We start from the raw sequence: 12,607 nt of genomic DNA, 5'->3' as shown, positions 1-12,607 counted from the left end.
GGAGAAGTGTGCATTGGGAGAGTAGAAAGGAGAGCGAAATACCTTCCAACTGATGGCAATTTGGGGAGGACTTCACAAAGAAGGTGGCCTCTGAGCAACACCTTGAAGGATGAGCAGAACTGAGCCCATGAGAGATGGTGGTGAGGAAGGGTGCCCAGCTGAGAGCAGAGGCACAGGTTGGTGAGTGGGCTTGTCTTACTCAGGAAGGAGCCTGGGGTCTTCTAGGGTTGGCCTATGGCTGTTGGAGCAGGAGAAAAGCTGGAAAGTTACTCTGAGAACCCATTGCGGAGGCCTTTGAATGCCTTGTTAAGGATGTTGTCCTGAAGGCAACAGGAGATCTGCAGGATTAGGATTTAGAAGTTAACTCTGGCAACATGGATTGGATAAGGAGTGAGACCAGGCAAGGACATTAGTCCAGAGGCCACTGCAAAAAAAACAGGCAAGAGATGAGAAGACCCTTGTGGCTGAGGCTCAGTGTGCTGGTGGGTCATGCTGCCCAGCCTCCCTTGAAGCTGGGTGTGGCCCTGTGGAAGATGAGCGGGAGGAGCATGCCGGACTACCAGACCTACCCATCAATGCTCCCAGAGGGCCTCCTCATTACCTTTTTCCTTCCAGCTGGCAGGCATAAAGCTGACCTCAGGGTGGCCCTGGAAGCCCAATAAACACGGCTGAGCCTTCAGCAGCCTGAATCCCTGAATGACTGCATGGACAGGGCCACACTGGTGACCAGCTGCCTCACCCAGTACTGTTACATGACCAAAAACTAACCTTCTATTGGTTCTGTGCCATTTTTTAATTTGGGATCTATTTATTGTACTAGCAATGCATACCCTACCTAACACTGATGGTTAGATGGTACAGCGGAGATGGAAAGAGACTGTCAAAAGACATCGTACAGGTCAGTCCTCAAGACTTGGCTACCCATTTTAAGTGGAAGGTGAGAGTGAAGAGTGAAAGATGGCGCTAACATTTGCAGCCTGGATGAAGGGGCAGGTGGTGAGGCCATTAATCTGAAAGAGTGACCATGGGAGGAGAAGGCTTAGAGGAAGGCAATGAGATTCACCTGGGACCTGCAGAAGTTGGGGTATCTCTGGGGAGACCGGGGTGGGACTGTGCAGTGGGCAGTTAGGACTACAGGCATGGAGCCTAATCACAGACGCCAGTAAAGCTGCCCAGTCGCCTCCAGAACAGCCCAGCCTGCCCAGGAGGCCTCCCTTTGTGCTTTCCTCACACTACAAAAAAAAAAAAAAGTAGCAAATGTCAAAGACACACAGATCGTATTAATTAATTATTTAAAATATCATTGACAACAATAGGTGGACTCTGAATGGGTTACAGGTGATAAATTATTCTGGGTTTTAAAAATCCCCACTCTGCGCCTCACTAGCATAGCAGGAAACTTAGTCTCTCAGGGCCTCTGTTTTCTTCCTGTGTAAAATGGATGCCTCTGTCCTTGCTGTGTGGCTGGGAGGAATAAATGGGGTGATGTAGTCACCAGCCCATTACACAGGGCTCAGATAATCACCGGTATGTGTGATTACCATGAGCCATTCGTCTAATATTGATAACAGCTGACATTGATTGAATTATTCTTAGTGTTCTACCTGATCTACCCATTTAATCTTGATAACTCCTCGAGGTAAGTACCCCCATTTTCCCCACTCTCTAGATGAGGAAATAGACCAGAGAGGTTAGGTAGCTTGCTCCAGGTGATACAGCTAACAGCAATGCTGGGCTATGGCCCCGTGAGGCAGAGTCTGGCTCACGGGCTCTTTCTTGCCACATGACACATCCATGGCAGGAGGCACAGTCCTCTTGGGAGCACGGTGTCTCCTTCCTCCTCAGCCCTGACCTAGAATGCATCTCCAATGACTGCAAGCACTTGCTCATGATTTTTATGGAGCATTCAGCAGTAGAGCTGGCAGTTCTCAGGAGGTTCTAAGTGGTTATGAGAACCTCGACTCATTCTTGAAGAGCAGTTTCACGATAACAGGAAAAAGTCAAGAATTCCAGAGAAATAAATGCCGGTTGGGCAAAATAACCCTGGGGCTTATACAATGCTCTTAATTTTTCAAAGCATGTCCACAGGCTGCATCCCATTTCCAAAGGGTATTGGATACAAGCCCTTCAAAGGTCCAGGGAGGGAACTACGGTATCCTGGCAGAGAATATGGAAGCTGTCATGCTAGAAAGACAGCTTCACTGCACCTGGCCCTCCTCTTTCTCGTGCTGAACCTTCATGAGCCAGGAGGACGAGTACGATGGCAGAGAGGACAGAGATGGGTCATTGCAGCTGCTCTGGCCCTCGCATCAATTGCAGGACCCATCCCATTTGGAAACAGCACTGCTAGGAAGAACCCTCTCGAGAGGCTGCTGCCACTGTCATTGCCACTGGTCTCTCTCTTTTAGGCGGTCCTATTACTTGTTTCAGTCTGGGGACAAGGGCAGACTGGGGTGCAGGCTCTGCTACAATGTACTGAATGTTAAAGTACCAAAAGGCTAAAACCAGAGCAGCAGGATGATGCTTGGGAATACTCCAGGGCTTGGGGTAGCTCAGCCCCCAGTGCTCTGACTGATGGAGTGTAAATTCCCAAACAGGAGACCCTGGATGCTGTGCTGCCTCCATGTTACCAATAGGATGCCCAGGCAGTTTCAAAACTGAAGAGTGTGGAGCCCTTCTGTAGGGAAGGGGGTCTCCGACCCTGTCTGCGGGACCCTCTCCAGGACTCAAGCTGCCATGGGCATCATGGCCAGTCCTCAGCCACCCCCCCAGCTCTCTCCACTGGCATGCAAGGGGAGCTGTGTGTGCTGAGGCCTTTTCTTCATGCACAGATGGCCTCAGGCCCTTCTCAGGATTCTGCAGAGCTGGTAGAAGTCCATCTCCCAGCCAGGATCCTGATTGCCAGGCTTCAGCGCCCATGAAACCCCACCCTCATCTTCTTCACACAGACTGAGAATTGCATTCACAGTGGGTTTACCCATTCACAGGCCTAACAGAGCACTTCCACCACAGGCATTTTTAAAAGCTGCCGAGGGGGTCTAAGAGGCAACACCTTAATCAATAAGACCCATGATGATTCAAGCTCTTCCGTTTGCTGATGAGGAAGCCAGGCCCAGGATATGAAAAGATTTTCCTAAAGTCACATAGCTATGAAGGAAACCTGGTCACCCTCCAGCATGACACAGATGCTGAAACAACTTTAATTTTCTCTAGGTCTAGAGAAGGGACATCACCTCTTTCGGGGGGAGGGGTAAATTGTCTTTATTTACTTACACATAATATACATTTTAATGCTGAACATTCTATGGGCTCTATAAGTTACTAGAAGTAATAAATGAGTTACCAAGATTACAGGATAAAAAAGTAATATACAAATAAGTATTGTATTTCCAAATACTAGCAACAAACATCAAAAGTAGACATTTAAAAAACAAAACCATTTACAATAGCATTAAATTTGTTGATACTTAGGGATAAATCTGACAAAAAGAATGTTCATCTATACACTAAAAACTATAAAACATTGCTGACGGAAATTTTAAAATCTGTTAAAAATGGGGAGAAATACCATGTCTATGAGTTGAAAGACTCACGATTGTTAAAATGTCAAATTAATCCACAGATTCAATGCAATCTCAAACAAAATGCCAGAAATATATTTGTAGATATTTACAAGCTAATTCTAAAATCAGTATGGAAAGCAAAGGGCCTATTATAGCCAGAACAATTTTGAAAAAGAAATAAGGTGAAGAATTACACCTTATTTGTGTTTGGGGCTTATGGCTTTTTAAATTTTTTAATTAACAGATAATCTGTATATATTCATGAGGTACAATGTGATGTTTGATATATGTATACACTGTGGAATGATTAAATCAACCTAATTAATATATCCATCACCTTACCTATTTATCATTTCTTGTGATGACAACTTTTAAAATGTACTCTTTGCAATTTTGAAATGTGCCCTACGTTATTACTAGCTATAGCCACAATGCTGTGCAATGCATCACTAAAACTTAACTTCTATTTTTTTTTTTTTTTTGAGACGGAGTCTCACTCTGTTGCCCAGGCAGGAGTGCAGTGGCACAATCTCAGCTCACTGCAACCTCCACCTCCCAGGTTCGAGCGATTCTTGTGCCTCAGCCTCCCAAGTAGCTGGGACTACAGGCGCGCACCACCACACCCGGATAATTTTTGTATTTCTAGTAGAGATGGGGTTTCACCATGTTGGCCAGACTGGTCTCAAACTCCTGATCTCAAATGATCCACCCGCCTCGGCCTCTTCTCCTAGCTATTAATAATGGAAATTGTACATCCTTTGACCAACAGCTTTCCTTCCCCCCTCTTCTCCACCAGACTCTGTCTCTGCTTTTTCTACCTGCTTCAATGTGAATATTTTTCTCAGTTGTTCAGTATGCAGGAGTCTTTCACCTAGTTTCTGCTTTCTCTCAGGGAGTATTGATCCATATGTAGGTGTTCATTAGGTGCATCTGTCAGAAAAGGGCTAGTCAGGACCCTCCTATTCCACCATGTTGCTGATGTAACATCACCTCTTGATTTTAATCCTCCTCAGTGAACAATCACCCAGCTCTCATTGGTAACAGCAACTTCTCCCCTTAGCAAAGCAGACTTCATAGCAGGGAGCATTTAGGCTCAAAGAAGGAGCAGCACTTGGTGATAAACATGTGCTGGAGAATATTCAGAGCAGCAAGAGCAGCGGTGTGGATGCGGGACCTCCTGAGACCCATAACAGGGACCCGGAGTAAATCGTTCAATGGGATGGAGCATAAGGCGGTGAAACAGAAAGGTGAGAGGCAGATTTAAATGATGTATATCCTTGTAACTATTCTTCAAAACTAACTCCCAATTACATTAATATGCTGTACGGTAAACATATCTGAGAGCAATAACGTAGACTCCCTGAGACTGACTCTGTATGGCAGACACATCTAAATGTGTGCTCTGAGCTAGGAAATCTGACAGCACCAAACACATAGATTTGTTCCTTTTCTATGAGGAAGATCTGAGCTCTGAGCCTGGCCCATGGAACACAGGCCATACTGGGGATGAAGGCCCTTTGTTTGGGGGTAAGTGAAAGTTGCCAGTTGAAGACTGTTAGAGGGAGAATGCTAAGAGAAAATGTGATGTAAGCTGCACACCTTTTGCAAGCAGTTGCAGTTATAATGCTCAGCCTGCCACCACTAGGCCACACAGTTCTCTTGTCTAGCCTGCTACCACTGGACTCTCTCCCCTGCATGTAAGTTCCCAGTAAAACCCATGTCTCATTTGCTGGCTCTGGGTCTCTTCCTCAGCCTCTTGCATCTAGTACCATCCCCACTGGAGTCGATACAGATTCGACACAACACATGCATACAGAGATTTAAGTCCCACCATGTGTAATTCTACCTTATAGCAGTTTCAAGAAGCCTGTACCCCAGGAGCACTGAAGGGGGATCAAATCTTACTAATCGTAGGAAATAGCTTCATCTAAAGAAGAATTTCCCAATTGTTGGAGCTTTTCTTAAAAGGCATGGGCTGCTGACAAAGTAATGAGCTCCCTGTTGCTCAATGCATTCAAGCAACTGGAAGCATTCAAGATGGGCTGGATGACCACCTGCCTGGAAGGTCAAAGAGATTTTTACTTTAGTAGGAAGTTGGTGGGAGGACTTTTAAGGAGGCTTCCAATCATGACAGATTGTGGTCTTTTGGGTAAGAACTAAGGCTTCACCTGGGTTTGAACCCCATCTCTGCCCCTTACCAGCTGGGTGACCTGGGCAAAGCATCTAACCTCTCTGTCCCAGCTTCTTCCATACTGAAATGGGGACCTGTATCAGTGTCTACCTCATAGGGTGATTGTGGGGATGAAACGAGTTGTTCCATATCAAGAGTCATGGACATCATCAATGTTGAATAAATGTTGGTCACTGTTCTTATGATGGCGTTGTTATTATGGATTGTGACTCCCCATCTTTCATGTAAGGAGATGCCACTGAAATGGGCTCCACAACACAAAACATTCCTGCAAGCACAGACCAGGCACAAGATACCTGGTGTCCTTCTGACAGCTCTTTTTTTTCCTTTATCAAAATGAAGCATAAGATGAATGGGAAAAAGATGAGACACAGACTTTAAAAATCAATATCCTTATAACTATTCTTCAAATATAATCACTAATTATATTAATACTTATACAGAAGTGTAAGTCTTGTCTATCTTATTAGATAGAATTCCAATGTGAATCCACCTTCAACCCTCTGAACAGCACTTCCAGTGAGGGAGGGTGGAAATTCACACAGGGGACCCTTCCTGCGTTTCCACCCTGGCTCCCAGATGCCGCATTTTTCAGAGAAGTTTGCCTTGAACTTCCATGCACCTCCTCCTACCCCCTGCAAATTTACACACAGAGCACCTTTGTGAGCCGGAGACTGGGCACGGGCAGAGCACAGAGAGGGCTTGTCAAAGTAAACGAGTTGATTCATGTGCAAAAATCCCCCGACTGCGTTTACAGATTAAATTGGAAAAACTTTCAGCGGCTTTTGGTTGAAAATTCCACTCAAATATTTCATTGGATGCCTGTGCCTTCGGCACATGGAGTTCCAGTACTTGCACAATAGTCTGCACGTGCAAACACAAAGCTCGGTGGTCTGTGAGTGGCATGTGGCTTCAAAAGGTCTGTGTCATCTGATGGCCAATGGTTTCCTGCATATTTGCTGTATAAACACATCCCTGTCCACGGATGTGCTGAATTAGTGATAAGCCCACAGAGCTTAACAAGGTTCAGGTGGAGGGCTCTTGAATTTTGAACTTCACAGCACTAGATGCTTGAATGAATCTAGCAACAGTGAATTCATTACTTTGTTGGCAGCTTGTGCCTCTTAATAAACAGCTCCACTGATTAGGAAGAGACAGCTGTAGATATGCACTGTTCCATGTAACAGCCACCAACCACTGTGGCCTTTGAACATTTAAAATGTGGCTAATCCAAACCAAGATGTGCTGTACAGAACCTGAACTCAGCTCTGGGTCAAGCAGACCTGATAGGTATGTACAGAACTCTCCACCCAAAACAAGAGAATATACATTCTTCTCATTGCCACATGGCACTTGCTCTAAAACTGATCACATAATCAGAAGTAAAACACTCCTCAGCAAATGCAAAAAGAACTAAAATCATAATAGTCTCTCAGATCACAGTGCAATCAAATTAGAACTCAAGACTAATAAATTCACTCAAAACCACACGACTACATGGAAACTGAACAACCTGCTCCTGAATGACTCCTGGGTAAATAATGAAAGTAAGGCAGAAATCAAGAAGTTCTTGAAAACCAGCACAAGACAAGTTCTGGCCAGGGCAATCAGGCAAGAGAAAGAAATAAGAAGTATTAAAATAGAAAAAGAAGAAGTCAAATTATCTTTGTTTGCAGATGACATGATCCTGTATCTAGAAAACCCCATTACCTCAGCCCAAAAGCTTCTTAAGCTGATAAGCAACCTCAGCAAAGTTTCAGGATACAAAATCAATATGCAAAAATCACTAGCATTCTTATATATCAACAACAGGCAAGCAGAGAGCCAAATCAGGAATGAACTCCTCTTCACAATTGCTACAAATAGAATAAAATACCTAAGAATACAGCTAACAAGAGAAGTGAAGCACCTCTACAAAGAGAACTACAAACCACTGCTCAAGGAAATCAGAGAGGACACAAACAAATGGAAAAACATTCCATGCTCATGGATAGGAATAATCAAGATTGTGAAAATGGCCATACTGCCCAAAGTAATTCAATGCTAGTCCCATTAAACTACCACTGACATTCTCTGCAGAATTAGAAGAAACTATTTTAAAATTCAGATGAAACCAAAAATAGCCTGAATAGCCAAGACAATTCTAAGCAAAAACAACAAAGCTGAAGGCATCACGCTACCCGACTTCAAATTATACTACAGTAACCAAAACAGTACAGTCTGGTACAAACACAGACACATAGACCAATGGAACAGAATAGAGAACTCAGAAATAAGATTGCACACCTACAACCATCTGCCTTCAACAAACCTGACAGAAACAAGCAATGGGGAAAGGATTCCGTTTAAAAAATGTTGCTGGGAGAACTGGCTAGCCATATGCAGAAAGTTGAAACTGGACTCCTTCTTTACACCATATACAAAAATTAACTCGAGATAGATTAAAGACTTCAATGTAAAACCCCAAACTATAAAAACCCTAGAAGAAAATCTAGTCAATACCATTCAGGACATAGGCATGGGCAAAAATTTCATGATGAAAATGCCAAAAACAATTACAACAAAAGCAAAAATTGACAAATGGGATCTAATTAAACTAAAGAGCTTCTGCACAGCAAAAGTGCAGAGTAAAATCATCAGAGTAAACAGAAAACCTACAGATTGGGAGAAATATTTTGCAATTTATCCATCTGACAAAGGTCTAAAATCCACAGTCTACAAGTAACAAACAAATTTACAAGAAAAAAAAATTAAAAAGTGGGCGAAGGACATGAAAAGACACCTCTCCAAAGAAGACATACATGTGGCCAAAAAGCGTATAAAAAAAGACTCGACCTCACTGATCATTAGAGAAATGCAAATCAAAACCACAATGAGATGCCATCTCATACCAGTCAGAATGGTGATTATTAAAAAGTCTAAAAACAACAGATGCTGGTGAGGCTGTGGAGAAACAGGAATGCTTTTACACTATTGGTGCGAATGCAAATTAGTTCAACCATTGTGGAAGACAGTGTGGCGATTCCTCAAAGATCTGGAGGCAGAAATACCATTGGACCCAGCAATCTCATTACTGAGTATATACCCAAAGGAATAGAAATCATTCTATTTTAAAGATATATGCACATATATGTTCACTACGGCACTATTCACAATAGCAAAGACATGGAACCAACACAAATGCCCATCAGTGATAAACTGGATAAAGAAAATGTGGTACATATACACCATGGAACACTGTGCAGCCATAAAAAGGATCATGCCCTTTGCAGGGACATGTATGGAGCCGGAAGCCATAATTCTAAGTGAAGTAATGTAGGAACAGAAAACAAAACACTGCATGTTCTCACTTATTATTATGAGCTGAATGATGAGAACCCATAAACCCATGGTGGGGAACGGCACACACTGGGGCCTGTTGGGGGTAGGGGGAGGGAGAACATCAGGAAGAATGGCTCAAAATAAACAGATAAATAAATTAGATGTGTTGTAAAATACACACCAAATTTCAAAGACTAAGTACCCCAAAAAAGTCAAATAACTCGTTAATAACTTTTTATAGTGATTATATGTTAAAATTTGGCTACATTGGATTAAAACATATTACTAAAGTTTTACTTGTTTTCTTTTACCTTTGTCATAGGGCTACTAGAAAAATTTAAATTACCCATATAGTTCACATTCTATTTTAATTATATAATCTTAACCCAGACTATGAAAATGAGAATCTCATAGAGGTAGCCCAGGAATCTGCATGGTTAACAAGCATCCAAGTGATTAAGATCACTGCTATTTGAAAACCCCTGACCCAGCAGTGACCTGAAGCATGAGTCAGGATACTTGGATTCTAAACATCATTCAGTTTTTTTTCTTACCTGGGCCTCAGGCTCCTCATCAATAGAATGAAGGGCTTGGATTAGACCTGGAAAGTTGATTCAAGGCTTCCGATCCCATTTGTCCATCAACCCGTAAACCTAGGCCAGCAGATGTCCCCAGAGACTGAATGTACCCAAATGGATACCAGATTCAGGCAGGTGTGACCTTAGGGAGGCTTTCCTGGTTTTCACATCCTCCGGAGGACTCTGAAAGAATGGTCACCTGGGGGCTTCCCAGAGGAGTACAGCTAACTCCAGCGGAACCACATGGAACCTTGTCTGCATCAACATCCTTATCACGACCAACTGCCCAAGGACTGCTATGTGCAGCACAGCCTCTCGATATGTCCTAGAGCAGACTCACACCCTTAGGCTGCCCTAAAAATGGCCAAGATTCCATGGATCAAACAGCAGAAGAACGCAGCCCATCCCAAGGAAGGTCACTCGACTCAACCTACCAACCTATTCAGCCAGAAGAATTCCTTTTCAGAAGCAGATTGGGAAACCAATTTTTTTCTCCTATGGAACCACCAATTTCACCTTTCCAAGAGGACTCTGACGAAAGTTGCTAACTCACTCTTCAGAACCTTTGAAATTCATCTTCCTAATTGAAGGGAGGTTTTCCAGTGGGAAAAAAATGGCTCATTCGAAATAAGAATAACTGTGTTCGGCGTCGGCGTCGCTCCGCGCGGGGGCTCCAGGCCGAAGTCTCGCTGCGAGCTGCGAGTCAAGTGCCGGTTGTTAAGGGCGCTCGAGAAGCCTCTACCCGTTTGGCGTTGGCTCTGGCGTCTAGGTCGTTGTGTCTTGACAACCGCTCAGGTAACCGTTTCCTAGACAGCGGGCTCCGCGGCTGCCTGCGGGTCTCTGCTAGTGTCCCACCCTTCTCTTCGCGGACTCCACGCCGAGCAGCGACCCGGAGCGAAGAGCCGCAACTCTCGGCAATGGCGGCCTGGACAGCCTCGCACCGACCAATCAAGGGGATCCTCAAGAACAACTTCCGGCCGGGCACGGTGGCTCACGCTTGTAATCCCAGCACTTTGGGAGGCCGAGGCGGGCGGATCATGAGGTCAGGAGGTCGAGACCGTCCTGGCTAACAAGGTGAAACCCCGTCTCTACTAAAAATACAAAAAAAATTAGTCGGGCGTGGTGGTGGGCGTCTGTATTCCCAGCTACTCGGGAGGCTGAGGCAAGAGAATGGCGTGAACCCGGGAGGCGGAGTTTGCAGTGAGCCGAAACCGCGCCACTGCACTCCAGCCTGGGCTACAAAGCGAGACTCCGTCTCAAAAAAAAACAAAAAAAAAAACTTCCTCTATGACTTCCTCTACGGTGGCGTCGGCCTAACAGCTCCACGGGAGTGTGGACGAGGAGCTGAGCAAAAAAATTCCAGAAGTGGGATGAAATGAACATCCTGGCGACATATCATCCAGCAGACAAAGACTATGGTTTAATGAAAATAGATGAACCAAGCCCTTCTTCCCATCGTATTATAGGTGATGATGAAGATGCATGTAGTGATACAGAGACCACTGAAACCGTGGCACCAGATACCTTAGCTAACAAATTAGCTGCTGCTGAAGGCTTGGAGCCGAAGTATCGGGTTCAGGAATAAGACAGCAGTGGAGAGGAGGATAGTGACCTCTCACCTGAAGAACAAGAAAAACAGCGACAATTTGAAATGAAAAGGAAGTTTCACTACAATGAAGGACTCAATATCAAACTAGCTAGACAATTTCAACAGACCTAAATGATGACGAAGATGAAGAAATGTTAGAGACTGCAGATTGAGAAATCATGAATACGGAAAAATCAAATCATGGATCTACTGCAGGTGACCAACGGCAAAAGAAAAAACGAAGTTCATAGAAGAGATTGGTTCAACGCTGTAATTGTTTGTTAGATATAAACCCTGTTACTATAATACACTGCTGCTTGTTCTCCACAATTCATGACTTAAGTACCAAAATGCATACCAGTTATTATCTATTGCCAAGAATTAAATGATAACCTTATAGAGACTGATAATGCCTAAAATATATTCTTGTGCATAGTACTTTACCACAAATACAGTGTAATATCATCAGTCCAAAACTGCATTACTTTTGTAAAAACACTGGTTAATTTGTAAAAGATATCATATAGCTTTTTATGCTTTAGAGGTTAAACAATATCTTTGGGGGGGAAACATTTATTTTCATCACTCTAAATGTGGTGGTAGCTCTTATAAAGTTTGTTGTTGTTGTTTTAATCAAAAGCCAAATGAACAGGACATAAAGACTGATAAATATTCAGGCTGAATAGTATTTTAATACTTGTCTTCAACTTGATTTGTCTGTTTAATTGAAAAGGGTTGTAAGAGTTACCGTTGCATTTTCTGGCCTACTACCTTTAAAATTCCTGTTGTGTTTCTTTGTATTTACAAGGAAAGGACTGAACTTTTTCTCGTCAAAACTAGCTTTTTTCCCACAAATAAATTATCAGGTTAAACTTGCGCTAATGTCTCCTCTGTTTTTTGTTTTTTGTTTTGGTTTTTTCTATTTTATGTTTTTGGTACACTGGGCAGACTTCAGAGCAGCTTTTTTTCAATAAATATTCTAATGTAGCTATCTCGGCATTCCCTTTAAATACCTGTCTTAACCTGCTTTTATTTCTTACCCCTTTCCACATGTACGCACACAATCCTTTACCTTTTAAAGGATCATTAAGATTGTCACAACGTCAGGAACTCTTTCTCTCACTCTTCTATCATTTGCTGCAATATTGAAATTCTTATTTTGACCATCAATGCCTATGAATTCTTCTAATACACGAAGAAAATAGATTAAGTAGCAGCAGTACTATAGGCAGGAAATACAGTTTGACTGCTGAATTTCTATACCTCTCTCATTTACAGCTTGCTAATTAAATTGTCATTATCTGTTTGGCTTAATTAGACTTAAGAAAACAACTAACTGAGGGTTTTTTTTGTTTTTTGGGTTTTT

The 12,607-nt window shown here is 43.2% G+C and overlaps 1 protein-coding gene and 1 pseudogene across 3 annotated transcripts in view; one reads left to right on the top strand and one right to left on the bottom strand.

Moving 5' to 3' along the window:
- Positions 1-10,438, bottom strand: part of RUNX1 (RUNX family transcription factor 1) — a 1,096,070-nt gene extending 1,085,632 nt beyond the window's left edge. The window contains exon 1 of one of the 3 annotated variants that reach the window (XM_055279612.2): positions 10,170-10,438. The gene's annotated coding sequence lies outside the window, so the exon portion shown is untranslated. Of the gene's footprint in view, positions 1-9,629; positions 9,772-10,087; positions 10,109-10,169 lie in introns of those variants that run through there. The other 2 variants (XM_055279615.2, XM_055279616.2) reach the window with 2 other exon arrangements.
- LOC129482964 (protein phosphatase inhibitor 2-like) lies at positions 10,426-12,089 on the top strand (annotated as a pseudogene).
- Positions 12,090-12,607: the final 518 nt, after the last annotated feature.

Source organism: Symphalangus syndactylus, chromosome 5 (assembly GCF_028878055.3).
Source record: "Symphalangus syndactylus isolate Jambi chromosome 5, NHGRI_mSymSyn1-v2.1_pri, whole genome shotgun sequence".
NCBI lineage: Eukaryota > Metazoa > Chordata > Mammalia > Primates > Hylobatidae > Symphalangus > Symphalangus syndactylus.
Note: the sequence above shows the minus strand (reverse complement) of the source record. Positions and strands in the feature narration are given on the sequence as shown.